Genomic DNA, 12,724 nt, shown 5'->3' with positions numbered 1-12,724 from the left:
ATTTGGTCACTATTTTGTGTGTTTTTTGTGAAAAACATCAAAATATCATGAAAAATTGAAAAAATTTGCATTTTATGAACTTTGAAATTCTCTGCTTCTAAAAAAAGAAAGTCGTAGCACATAAATTAGTTACTAAGTCACATTACCAATATGTCTTCTTTATTCTGGCATAATTTGGTAAACATATTTTACTTTTTTAGGGTGTTATGGGGCTTAGAAATTTATCAGCAAATTATCACATTTTCGTGAAACTGATTTTTTTAGGGACCAGTTCTTTTTTTAAATGGATTTAGAAGTCTGGTATCCTGAAAACCCCCATAAGTGACCCCATTTTGGAAACTACACACCTTAAAGAATTAATCTAGGGGTATAATGAGCATTTTAACCCTACAGGGGCTGGAGGAAAGTATTCACAATTAGGCAGTAAAAAAATTGAAAATTTTAATTTTCCAATAATATATACGTTTAGATTAAAGTTTCTCATTTTCAAAAGGAATATGAGACAAAAAGCACCCCAAAATTTGTAAAGCAGGTTCTCTTGAGTACAACGGTACCCCATATGTGGGCGTAAACCACTGTATGGGCACACAGCGGGGCTCAGAAGGAAGGGAGCGCCAATTAGCTTTTCCAATGCAGATTTTGCTGAAGAAGTTTCTGAGCGCCAGGTGCGTTTGTAGTGCCCCTGTAGTGTCAGCAGAGAGAAAACCCCCCATAAGTCACCGCATTTTGGAAAGTACACCCCTCAAAGAATTCATCTTGGTGTGTGGTAACCATTTTGACCCCACAGGTATTACAGGAAAGTATTCAAAAGAAGACAGTAAAAATGAAAAACTTGAATTCTTCCAATAATATGTTCGTTTAGTTTGAAATTTCTCAATTTCACGAGGAACAAGAGGAAAAAAGTACCCCAAAATTTGTAACGCAGGTTCTCCTGAGTACAATGGTACCCCATATGTGGGCATAAACCACTGCATGGGCACACAGGAGGGCTCAGAAGGGAAGGAGCGCCAATTAGCTTTTTCAATGCAGATTTTGCTGCAGAAGTTTCCGAGCGCCAGGTGCGTTTGCAGAGCCCCTGTAGTGTCCGTAGAAGAGAACCCCCCCAAAAGTCACTCCATTTTGGAAAGTGCACCCCTCAAAGTATTCATCTTGGTGTGTGGTGACCATTTTGATCCCACAGGTATTAGAGGAAAGTATTCAAAAGTAGACAGTAAAAATGAAAAACTCAAATTTTTCCAATATTATGTTCTTTTAGTTTGAAATTTCTCAATTTCACGAGGAACAAGAGGAAAAAAGTACCACAAAATTTGTAACGCAGGTTCTCCTGAGTACAATGGTACCCCATATGTGGGCGTAAACCACTGTATGGGCACACAGGAGGGCTCAAAAGGGAAGGAGCGCCAATTAGCTTTTTCAATGCAGATTTTGCTGAAGAAGTTTCTGAGCGCCAGGTGCGTTTGCAGCGCCCCTGTAGTGCTAGCGGAGTAAAATCTCGCCATAAGTCACTCCATTTTGGAAAGTGCACCCCTCATAGAATTTATTTTGGGGTGTGGTGAGCATTTTGACCCCACAGGTATTTGAGGAAAGTATTCAAAAGTAGACAGTAAAAATGAAAAACTCGAATTTTTCCAATATTATGTTCCTTTAGTTTGAAATTTCTCAATTTCACGAGGAACAGGAGAGAAATGTCACCCCAATATATGTAAAGCAGGTTCTCCTGAGTAGAACGGTACCCCATATGTGGGCATAAACCACTGCATGGGCACACAGCCGGGCTCAGAAGGGAAGGAGCGCCAATTAGCATTTTCAGTGCAGATTTTTCTGAAGAAGTTTCTGAGCGCCAGGTGCGTTTGCTGAGCCCCTGTAGTGTCAGCAGAATAGATTCCCCCCAAAAGTCACCACATCTTGGAAAGAGCACCCCTCAAAGAATTCATCTTGGGGTGTGGTGACCATTTTTACCCCACAGGTATTAGAGGAAAGTATTCAAAATTGGCCAGTAAAAATGAAAAACTCGAATTTTTCCAATAATATGTTGGTTTAGTTTGAAATTTCTCAATTTGACGAGGAACAGGAGAGAAAACGTACCCCAAAATCTGTAACGCAGGTTCTCCTGAGTAAAACGGGACCTCATATGTGGGCATAAAACACTGTATGGGCACACAGCAGGGCTCAGAAGGGAAGGAGCGCCAATTTACAGGAGCAAAACCGCAGCTAGTAATGGTTATTAGAATAGCACAGTTACTAAAATAAAATAAAAAAAATTAGATTACAGGTAATGTGGGGTGGTTACGGGCAACCAGGGGTGGTTATGGGCAACCTGAGGTGGTTACAGGTAACCTGGGGTGGTTACGGACAACATGGGGTGGTCACGGGCAACCTGCTGTGGTTACAGGCAACGTGGGGTGGTTACAGGCAACGCGGGGTGGTTACGGGCAACGTGTGGTGGTTATGGGCAACGTGTGGTGGTCACGGGCAACCTGCTGTGGTTACGGCAACGTGGGGTGGTTACAGGCAACGTGGGCTGGTTACAGGCAACGTGGGCTGGTTACAGGCAACGTGGGCTGGTTACAGGCAACGTGGGCTGGTAACGGGCAACGTGGGCTGGTTACGGGCAACCTGCTGTGCTTACAGACAATCTGGGATGGTTACGGGAAACGTGGGGTGGTTACGGGCAACCTGCAGTGCTTACAGACAATCTGGGGTGGATACGGGCAACGTGGGGTGGTTACGGGCAACCTGCAATGCTTACAGACAATCTGGGGTGGTTACAGGCAACGTTGGCTGGTTACGGCAACCTGCAGTGCTTACAGACAATCTGAGGTGGATACGGGCAACGTGGGGTGGTTACGCGCAACCTGCAGTGCTTACTGACAATCTGGGGTGGTTACGGGCAACGTGGGGTGGTTACGGGCAACGTGGGGTGGTTACGGATAAACTGAAGTTCTTATAGGCAATCTGGGGTGGGTACCTGTAATCTGACATGGGCACCGCAATCTGGAGGGGGTCATTGGCAATTTGGGGTGGTCAGAGGCAAGGTGCGGTGGTCAGAGGCAAGGTGCGGTGGTCAGAGGCAACGTGCGGTGGTCAGAGGCGACGTGCGGTGGTCAGAGGCGACGTGCGGTGGTCAGAGGCGACGTGCGGTGGTCAGAGGCGACGTGCGGTGGTCAGAGGCATTGTGGCGTGGTCAGAGGCATCGTGGCGTGGTCAGAGGCATCGTGGCGTGGTCAGAGGCAACGCGCAGTGGTTACGTGCAATCTGGGGGGGTTACATGTAATCTGGCATGATTACGGGGAACCTGGGGGGGTTATGTGCAACCTGGAAGGGTTACAGACAATCTGGGATTGTTACTGATAAACTGAAGTGCTTATAGGTAATCTGGGGTGGGTACATGTAATTTGGGGTGGTTACGGGCAATCTGGAGGGGGTCACTGGCAATTTGCGGTGGTTACGGCCAACGTGCGGTGGTTACGGGCAACGTGCGGTGGTTACGGGCAACGTGCGGTGGTTACGGACAACGTGCGGTGGTTACGGGCAACGTGCGGTGGTTACGGGCAACGTGCGGTGGTTACGGACAACGTGCGGTGGTTACGGGCAACGTGCGGTGGTTACGGGTAATCTGGGGAGGGGTTAGGGGTAATTTGGGAGTAAACTGCAATTATTACTATAATAAAAAGTGTGTGTTATTTTTTTGTATGTTTGTCACTTTTTGTACTTTACATATTGATTTTCACTGTATTACTATGATTACTGTGATATTTTCTATCTCATTAATCATAGTTCAGTGACAGAGACCAAATTGGTCTCTGTCACTTTAAATTTTCAGAGTTGGCTGGTTGTGAAGCGCATGCGCACTTCATAACCAGCCAGGACGTCGAGGAGGAAGGAGCTCCGTGGATCCGGTGAGTATATGGGGAAGGGGGGGTGACTGGGGGACGGGGGTGACAGGGGGGGTGGGGGGCGACTTGGGGGGTGGGGGGACATCACTTTTTATCCCCTGTCACCAATCATTTATGGTGACAGGGGATAAAAAGTGCCGGGAGCACATGGTACAAGCGATCAGCGGTATATAGTATATACCGCTGATCGCTTGTACCGGGACCCCACAGGGGGGTCCCCGATGACTGCCCCATGCTCTCTGCTACCTCCGGTGGCGGAGAGCATGGGGCTTTCATTCATGTTAACTTTCTAATCGCTGTGAACCGACGTTAGTCGGTTCACAGCGATGGCGGCAGCCATCTTGGAAATGATGGCCGCCGGGGGAGGGGGGTTAGTTATCGGGGCACTAGGGGGGTCTGATCTGGGGTCTGATATACACTTATTTCATCTCCCCCCGCCGTAGATTCACGGCGGGGGGAGATGAAAGGCGGCGGCGGCACCGGTAATCCCCTTTACCGACCGCCGCCGTTAATAGCTGCGATCGTCGGTAAGGGGGGGGGGGCCGGGACGGACCTCACACACTGCCCCAACCCCTCAGCTACCTCCGGTAGCCGGGGGGATGGGGTGGGGGCCGTCCCGGCCCCGCAGCCTTATTCTCTGCCATCGCCGTAAAAAGCTGATGGCAGCAGAATAAGGACCATTAGTGACCGCCGTAGAAAGCCGTATCGGCGGTCACTAAGGGGTTAAGGCAGTGCTTCTCAAACTTTTTCTACTAGAGCCTCACCCAACAGACCAAGGTGAGGCCTGGTCCTCACCAGACTGACCAAGAGGGTGCCTGGGCCTCACCTTCCGTGGTGAAAGTCCATTTACAAGCTGGAAATAAAGCTAGAGCTACATTTCACCCATGTCCCAAGCTCTATATACTAATAAAGCAAGTACAAAATAAATTAATAATGTTGCTAAAATGGTGATTTTTGCAAACAGCTAAAGGACTGTGCAGATCATAGTTACTTTTGTTAAAGCTGGCTCCTCAGTTGGGCCTCACCAACAACAAGGGGGCGCCTCACTGGTGAGGCCCGCCTCACAGTTTGAGAAGCACTGGTTTAAGGTGACTTACGCTAGATATAAAATGTATAGTTAGCATTTATTTGATGCATTGGCACTTTATAATACAAATATGTACTGAGTCCGTCATATACTTGCTATTATATTTGGTCTATCCACCTATATTGTTTGATTCTGGACCACAGCTTGCATAATTATGTATTACTAGTTTTCCCTATCGACATGACAGCACCACCAGAGAGAGGGACTCCGCCCCCAGGAACAGGAAACCTGGAGAGATAAAAGAAAAAGGCCCTCCTCTTCCTCCTCAGTGGTTTCCTGTTCCTGTGGGAAGCCTGGAGCGAGCAAGCCTAAAGTTGCTGGAGATCTCCCTATTCCCTGGGGCACTGTCAGGCCGAGGGGGAGCTCAGACGGACCGTAGTTCGGTCTAAGACCCTTTCCCTGCAAACGGCTCACCAGGCAGGATATTCGGTGAGTCGGCCAGGCCGGAATCTACTCACGCAGCGTACGACAAACACCCGCAGGGCGAGCGGCGGTCTTCCGGTCTGGCGGCGGGTCGTCCGGATGTGACGTGCAGTGACGTGTCAGCGGCGACCCGGAAGCGACGCCGCACGCCGGAATCAACGTCACACGCTGAGCGCTCTTCAGTGAGGAGTCGCAGGCGTGCTCTGACTGTGCGGTGGACAGCAGGCGGGGAGAGGGCCGGCACCGTCCGAGAGCGCAAGGCACCATGAGCGGCAGCAAGAGGAAGGACGCAGGCTCTTCGGGCAAATCCAGGGTAACCGGCGGCATCGACAGGCTGGGTGATATGCTCCATGTATAGTCTGTTACTGATGCAATGTATACTTTGTATAGGAGGAGGAGAGCAGAAAGTCTGTAAAGAAAGCCAAAAGAGAATGCAGGATTTGCAGGGGGAAACTTCCTTCAGAGTCTGAGCAGCCCACATGTGAAGCTTGTATTGCCAAGTTGGTAGCAGCTGAAACTCAAAATATGTCCTCTTTCCTATCATCTATGAAGTGAGCAATGGTGTTGGTGTTCTGTTTTATGCCGATTTATGTGTTCAACTCGGTAATGGGGAAATATTTTCCTCTTTAGAGATTTAATTAAGGAAGAGCTTAACAAATCCCTTAAGAATCTACCTCCCGCATTCTCCTCTGCTTCTACTTCTGTGGCTGAGTCACCGAGTGAGCCACAACCATTAGTGCTTGATTCTCAACAAGATCCAGAGGAGGAAGTAGTGAATAGAGATGGATCTGATGCTTCTGAGGCTTCAGAAGATGAGTCCACGGGGAGATCATTATTTGCCCTGGAAGATGTGGACACTCTGGTAAAAGATGTTCGCTCAACCATGAAGTTAGAAGAACAAAAAGAGCAAAGATCAGTGCAGGATATAATGTTCAGCGGCTTGGACTGTAAGAAAAGGAGGGTATTCCCAGTCCATAAAAGTATATCCGCGCTCATTAAGAGGGAATGGGCTAAGCCGGATCGTAAGGGATTTATCCCAAGAGCCGTTAAAAGGAAATATCCTTTTGAGGATACAAAGAACCCGGGTTGGGACCACCCTCCTAAAATAGACGTTGCAATAGCAAAAGTATCTAAAAAAGCCTCACTCCCTTTTGAGGATCTAGGGGCCTTGAAGGATACTATGGATAAAAAGGCTGATGGATATTTAAAAAAGTCTTGGGAGGCAGCAGCAGGATCATTTAAACCAAGTATAGCGAGCACATGCGTTGCCAGGTCCATGATGGTTTGGCTGGACCAGTTGGAGGAAGGCATTAAAACGGGACAGTCGGTGGAAAGTTCACTAAGTTCGCTATCTCGCCTAAAGAAATCTGCTGCCTTCATAGCAGATGCCTCAGCAGATTCATTAAGATTTTCAGCCAGATCTGCGGCTCTGTCAAACTCGGCCAGAAGGGCAATCTGGCTAAAAAACTGGTCTGGGGATGCAACATGTAATGGCCCTATTCCACGGAACGATTATCGTTCGTTTTCGGACGATATCGACCGCTACGGAGAGTGCAACGATCAGCCGACATCGTTCATGTCGGCTAATCGTTGCAGTCGCTTGTTTTTCAACATGTTGAAAAACAAGCGACTGATATAGCAGCGATCTGCTGCCGTCGCTCCGTTGAATAGGAGCGACGGCAGCAGACACTGCTATATCCTATGGGCTGCCCGGACGATCAGCGATCCTCCGAGCAGCCCCCCCGCAGCTCCCCGCCGCCCCTCCCGCACTCACCCGCTCGCTGCTGCCGCGTTGAATAGCGGCGGCAGCGAGCGGCGAACGAGGAGCAAACGAGCGCTAATAGCGCTCGTTTGCTCCTCTAAAACGACCCGTGGAATAGGGCCATTAGGCAAAACTCTGTAATATCCCCTGTGAGGGTAGCTATCTATTTGGTTCAGTCCTGGAAGACCTAGAAAAGGCAGGAGACAAGAAAAAGGGGTTTCCCTCCACTTTCCAATCAGGACACTATAGGTCCTTTCGTCCCCAATCAAGGGGTGGATTTCGTGGCAGGGGATCTAACGCCAGAGGAAAAGGAAGAGGTGGGTGAAAAACCTGTGGATTTATGTTTAATCAGAAATCAGAACCAAATAAAAAAACACCTCCTAATAGGTGTGGGGAGCAAGTAGGGGGTAGGCTTCCATTTTTTTTTTCAGGAATGGAGTAAAATTTCTGGAAGTTCCCGAGTCCTGAAATATATTAAGGACGGGTTAGATTTTGAGTTTACTTCCCTCCCCCCTAATCGTTTTGTAGTCACCAGAAGCTATATGGATGACATAGGGCAAAGGACATTGGAGAAAGAGGTAATTTCTCTAATAACCAAAAAGGTGTTAGTCCCGGTTCCGGTGGATGAAGAAGGACAGGGGTTTTATTCCACGCTTTTTTTGGTGCAAAAACCAGATTGCTCGTATAGAGTGATAATTAATTTGAAGCCCTTGAATAAGTTTTTAAAATACTATAGGTTTAAAATGGAAACAATAAAATCCACAATAAATTTGTTAACCAAAGACTGCTTCATGGCGTCAATTGATTTAAAAGACGCTTATTTGCACGTACCCATACATAAAGACTAATAAAAATATTTAAGACTGGCGATTTTTTTGAATGGCTCACCTTGTCACCTTCAGTTTCAGGCATTGCCATTCGGCATAGCGATTGCGCCCAGAATTTTTACAAAAGTCGTGGCGGAAATGGCAGCGCACATCAGGGAGGGTCCAGGTTTGTTTGTTCCCTATCTGGACGATTTTTTGTTAGTAGCCGATACGGAAGAAAATCTGCAGTCCCAAATATCTAGGACTTTAGGTATTATAAAACAGCTAGGGTGGATAGTTAATGTGGAGAAATCTTCTTTATCCCCAGCTCAAAAGAAGAAATTTCTAGGAATCGTCTTAGATTCCTCTTCACAAAAGTCGTTTCTTTCAGAAGAAAAAGTGCAGAAAATAGAGGCTACAATTTCTTCAATCCTAAGGAATCCTTTAACTACAATCAGAATGGGTATGTCCCTGTTATGGTTGTTTACAGCCGCCATACCAGCTGTGCCTTGGGCCCAAATACACTCTAGGCCCCTACAGTTATATCTTCTGGGGTTATGGGATGGTTCCCCGAGCGGGTTGGATAGGAGGGTAACTCTTTCTCAAGAAGTATTGCAGAGTCTCCACTGGTGGTTAGACAGAGAGCATACTACGGGTGGTCTTAGTTGGGTAAATCCATGTCCCATAATTGTTACCACGGATGCCAGCCCCAGGGGGTGGGGAGCCCATCTAGGGGAGTTAAATTTTCAGGGGTCCTGGGATAGATCCTTCAGGGATTCAGGGATAGATCCTCTAACTTTAGAGAAGTAGCGGCCATTCTAGAGACCCTTAAGGTTGCAAAAGATTACATCCAAAATTCTAGTGTCCGTGTTTTATAAGATAATTTTACAGCAGTAGCAATAATAAATAGGCAAGGAACAACAAGAAGCCAGTCTCTGTTAAGTCTTTCATACCAGATTTTTTCGTTTGCTGAAACAAATCTCTTAAGTCTGTCAGCAGTCCACTTAAAGGGTTCCCTCAATGTGCGAGCAGACTATCTAAGCCGCAACCAGCTTCGCCAGGGAGAGTGGCAGTTAAACCCGGAGGTGTTTCAAAAGATTACACAATTATGGGGGGGTGCCAGAAATAGATTTATTTGCCACCCGAAGGAATCGACAAGTAAGAAAATTCTTCTCACTGTCCCCGGAAGATCACCCCTTAGCGGTGGATGCTCTGTCTCAGAGCTGGAGGTGGGACCTGATGTACGCCTTTCCCCCGGCAGCTCTTCTTCCAAGGGTGCTAAAAAAGATAAGCCAAGAGAGAGCCAGAGTGATCTTAATTGCACCATTCTGGCCCCGAAGAACCTGGTTCTCTTGCCTGAAAGACTGGGCCGTGACAGATCCATGGGTGCTGCCGGATCAGCCAGACCTACTACTTCAAGGGCCAGTACAACACCCGCAGGTCAAGCAGCTGCATTTGACGGCCTGGCTTTTGAAAGGTTAATCCTTAGGGGGAAAGGTCTGTCAGATGCAGTTATCACTACATTGCAAAAGAGTAGGAAGCCTATAACATGCAAAATTTACTTTAGGATTTGGCAAACCTTTTTTAATTTTGTTGGGCAGAGTACACTGGATTTTGATAAACCTAATCTGGTGCAGATTTGGGATTTTTTTGCAAAGGGGTTTGGAAAAAGGGCTCAAAACTGCGACATTGAAGGTTCAGGTCTCAGCTCTAGGGGCTCTGTATAACCAACCTCTAGCCAGACATCCATGGGTTATAAGATTTTTTACTGCTATGTCTAAACTTTATCCTAAGATTATAAAAACAGTTCCCCCTTGGGACTTAAATATAGTTCTGAATGCACTTATGAAGGCACCATTTGAACCAATCATTGATGCATCTGTTAAGTTATAAGAGAAACAGATTGCTGAACTCAGGGAGCCAAATGACAACACTGCCGGCTGCTAATGAAAGCGCTCAATGCAGTGAAGTCCTAGGTGCATTGCCCCCTGGGAAACATGAGTATGCAAAAGAGGAGTCCGTGGAGCCTCATTGAAGAGTCTCAAAACACAGGACTAGCCAGATATCCCTCCGGGAAGGACCCAGCCAAGTGGCAGCTCCTGTTAGGAAACCACCAAATCCACCATATTAAGTGGCCCTATAAGTCAGTGTAATGACAAGGGATAAACCAAGGCTAGGTAACCATCCACAGACAGCTGTTTCGGGGTGTTGCCCCTCATCAGTGTGGAGCAGGATTCTGGCTAGGTGGGAGCAATGCCTAGTAGAGCCATAAGAGAAACAGATTGCTGAACTCAGGGAGAACAGCCAAATGACAACACTGCCGGCTGCTAATGAAAGCGCTCAATGCAGTGAAGTCCTAGGTGCATTGCCCCCTGGGAAACATGAGTATGCAAAAGAGGAGTCCGTGGAGCCTCATTGAAGAGTCTCAAAACACAGGACTAGCCAGATATCCCTCCGGGAAGGACCCAGCCAAGTGGCAGCTCCTGTTAGGAAACCACAAAATCCACCATATTAAGTGGCCCTATAAGTCAGTGTAATGACAAGGGATAAACCAAGGCTAGGTAACCATCCACAGACAGCTGTTTCGGGGTGTTGCCCCTCATCAGTGTGGAGCAGGATTCTGGCTAGGTGGGAGCAATGCCTAGTAGAGCCATAAGAGAAACAGATTGCTGAACTCAGGGAGAACAGCCAAATGACAACACTGCCGGCTGCTAATGAAAGCGCTCAATGCAGTGAAGTCCTAGGTGCATTGCCCCCTGGGAAACATGAGTATGCAAAAGAGGAGTCCGTGGAGCCTCATTGAAGAGTCTCAAAACACAGGACTAGCCAGATATCCCTCCGGGAAGGACCCAGCCAAGTGGCAGCTCCTGTTAGGAGGGATATCTGGCTAGTCCTGTGTTTTGAGACTCTTCAATGAGGCTCCACGGACTCCTCTTTTGCATACATCTGTTAAGTTAGTTACGCTCAAGACAGCTCTATTAGTGGCAGTAACATCAGCCAGGAGGGTAAGCGAAATGATTCATTTCTCCAGCACAGAACCTTACACTAAGATCTTATCTGACAGGATTGTGTTTAGATCGGATCCCTCCTTTCTGCTGAAAGTTACATCGGACTTCCATAGGTCCCAGGAGGTGGTTCTACCGTCATTCTGTGATGACCCTAAAAATGATAGGGAGAGAGAGTTCAACCATCTAGATGTCAGGAGAGCAGTGCTACATTATTTAGACATAACCAGTACATTCAGGAAGTCTACGTCTCTGTTTATCCAGTATGCAGAGCCCAATAAAGGAAGTAAGATAACCAGGGGTACCTTAGCTAGATGGATTAGACAGGCCATTTGCATGTGTTATGTGTCTGCTGGTCTTTCTCCTCCTATCTCTCTCAAGGCTCACTCTACGCGGGCGGTGGCGGCTTCTTGGGCTGAAAAAGGGGATGCTACGTTAGAGCAGATCTGTAAAGCGGCTGTTTGGTCTTCACCCCACACTTTTTTTCGACATTATAGGTTGGATCTTTCCTCTTCTTCAGATATTGCTTTTGGGAGGAAAGTGTTGCAAGCTGTTGTCCCACCCTAAAGGCCCTATTCCACGGAACGATTATCGTTCATATTCGGCCGATATCGGCCGCTACGGACGATAATCGTCCCATGGAATAGAGTGCAACGATCAGCCGACATCGTTCATGTCGGCTGATCGTTGCAGTCGCTTGTTTTTCAACATGTTGAATAGGAGCGACGGCAGCAGACGCTGCTATATCCTATGGGCTGCCCGGACGATCAGCGATCCCCCGGGCAGCCCCCCCGCAGGTCCCCGCCGCCCCCTCCCGCTCGCTGCAGCCGCGCTGAATAGCGGTGGCAGCGAGCGGGGAACGACCGGTGTAATAGGCCCATAAGTTCTCTTCTCTGGTATTCTCTCTGGTGGTGCTGTCATGTCGATAGGGAAAACAGGAGTTACTCACCGGGTAATGATGTTTCCCAGAGTACATGACAGCACCATCACATTCCCACCCTTTATTTTCCTTCTTTTCTGCATACATAAATATGTCTTTTTCTTTGGTTTTGTTGTAGTGTATGAAGCTGTTTATGGTTGGCTTTTCATACATATAGAGCAAACTTGTCAGGTGGAAAATGCAAAAAAAAAAAAAAACTAGTATAGCACACATGTGATTTTTATTTATTAACAATACGGTAAAATCATTAGATGTGGTCAGGATTTGGCGATCGGATATGTCCATTGTAGAGTATTTTTATTGGCCTTCATATACAAGGGCTGGAAGGGTGCTTTGTATGCCAAGGTTGCTTTTAGTCCCAGTTCTGCCCTGGTTGAAGCATCATTTATCACAAGGCAGCATACTGTAAAAACCCCTCTCTTGTCTATAAATGTGTCAAGGAGTATATGTATCTATATGACTGGAAGATGGTGATGTAGGCTGTAGAGACTGGTCTGACATGGAGAAATCACTCAGAGGGCCTTTGCCTCAGAGACAAGATCCAGCAAAGCCTACTAAGAAAGTGGAGCATGGTGCATTGCTGTTTGGGAGGGAGGAGCAGGGGGGGGGGCTGCTGAGACCTTACCACATTGAAAATTAACTGACTGCACAACTTTTTGTAAGGGGTAATTCAAGCAAACACATGCTAAAGCTAATAGTGGTAACACTTTATTTGTAAGTTATGTATCTTGGCGTAATGGTGAGTTTTATGTAAATACAATTTTCTGATACTGAAGTAACTTTTTACATTCTAGATTTAAAGAAG

This window comes from Dendropsophus ebraccatus, chromosome 2 (assembly GCF_027789765.1).
Source record: "Dendropsophus ebraccatus isolate aDenEbr1 chromosome 2, aDenEbr1.pat, whole genome shotgun sequence".
NCBI classification, from domain to species: domain Eukaryota; kingdom Metazoa; phylum Chordata; class Amphibia; order Anura; family Hylidae; genus Dendropsophus; species Dendropsophus ebraccatus.
Note: the sequence above shows the minus strand (reverse complement) of the source record.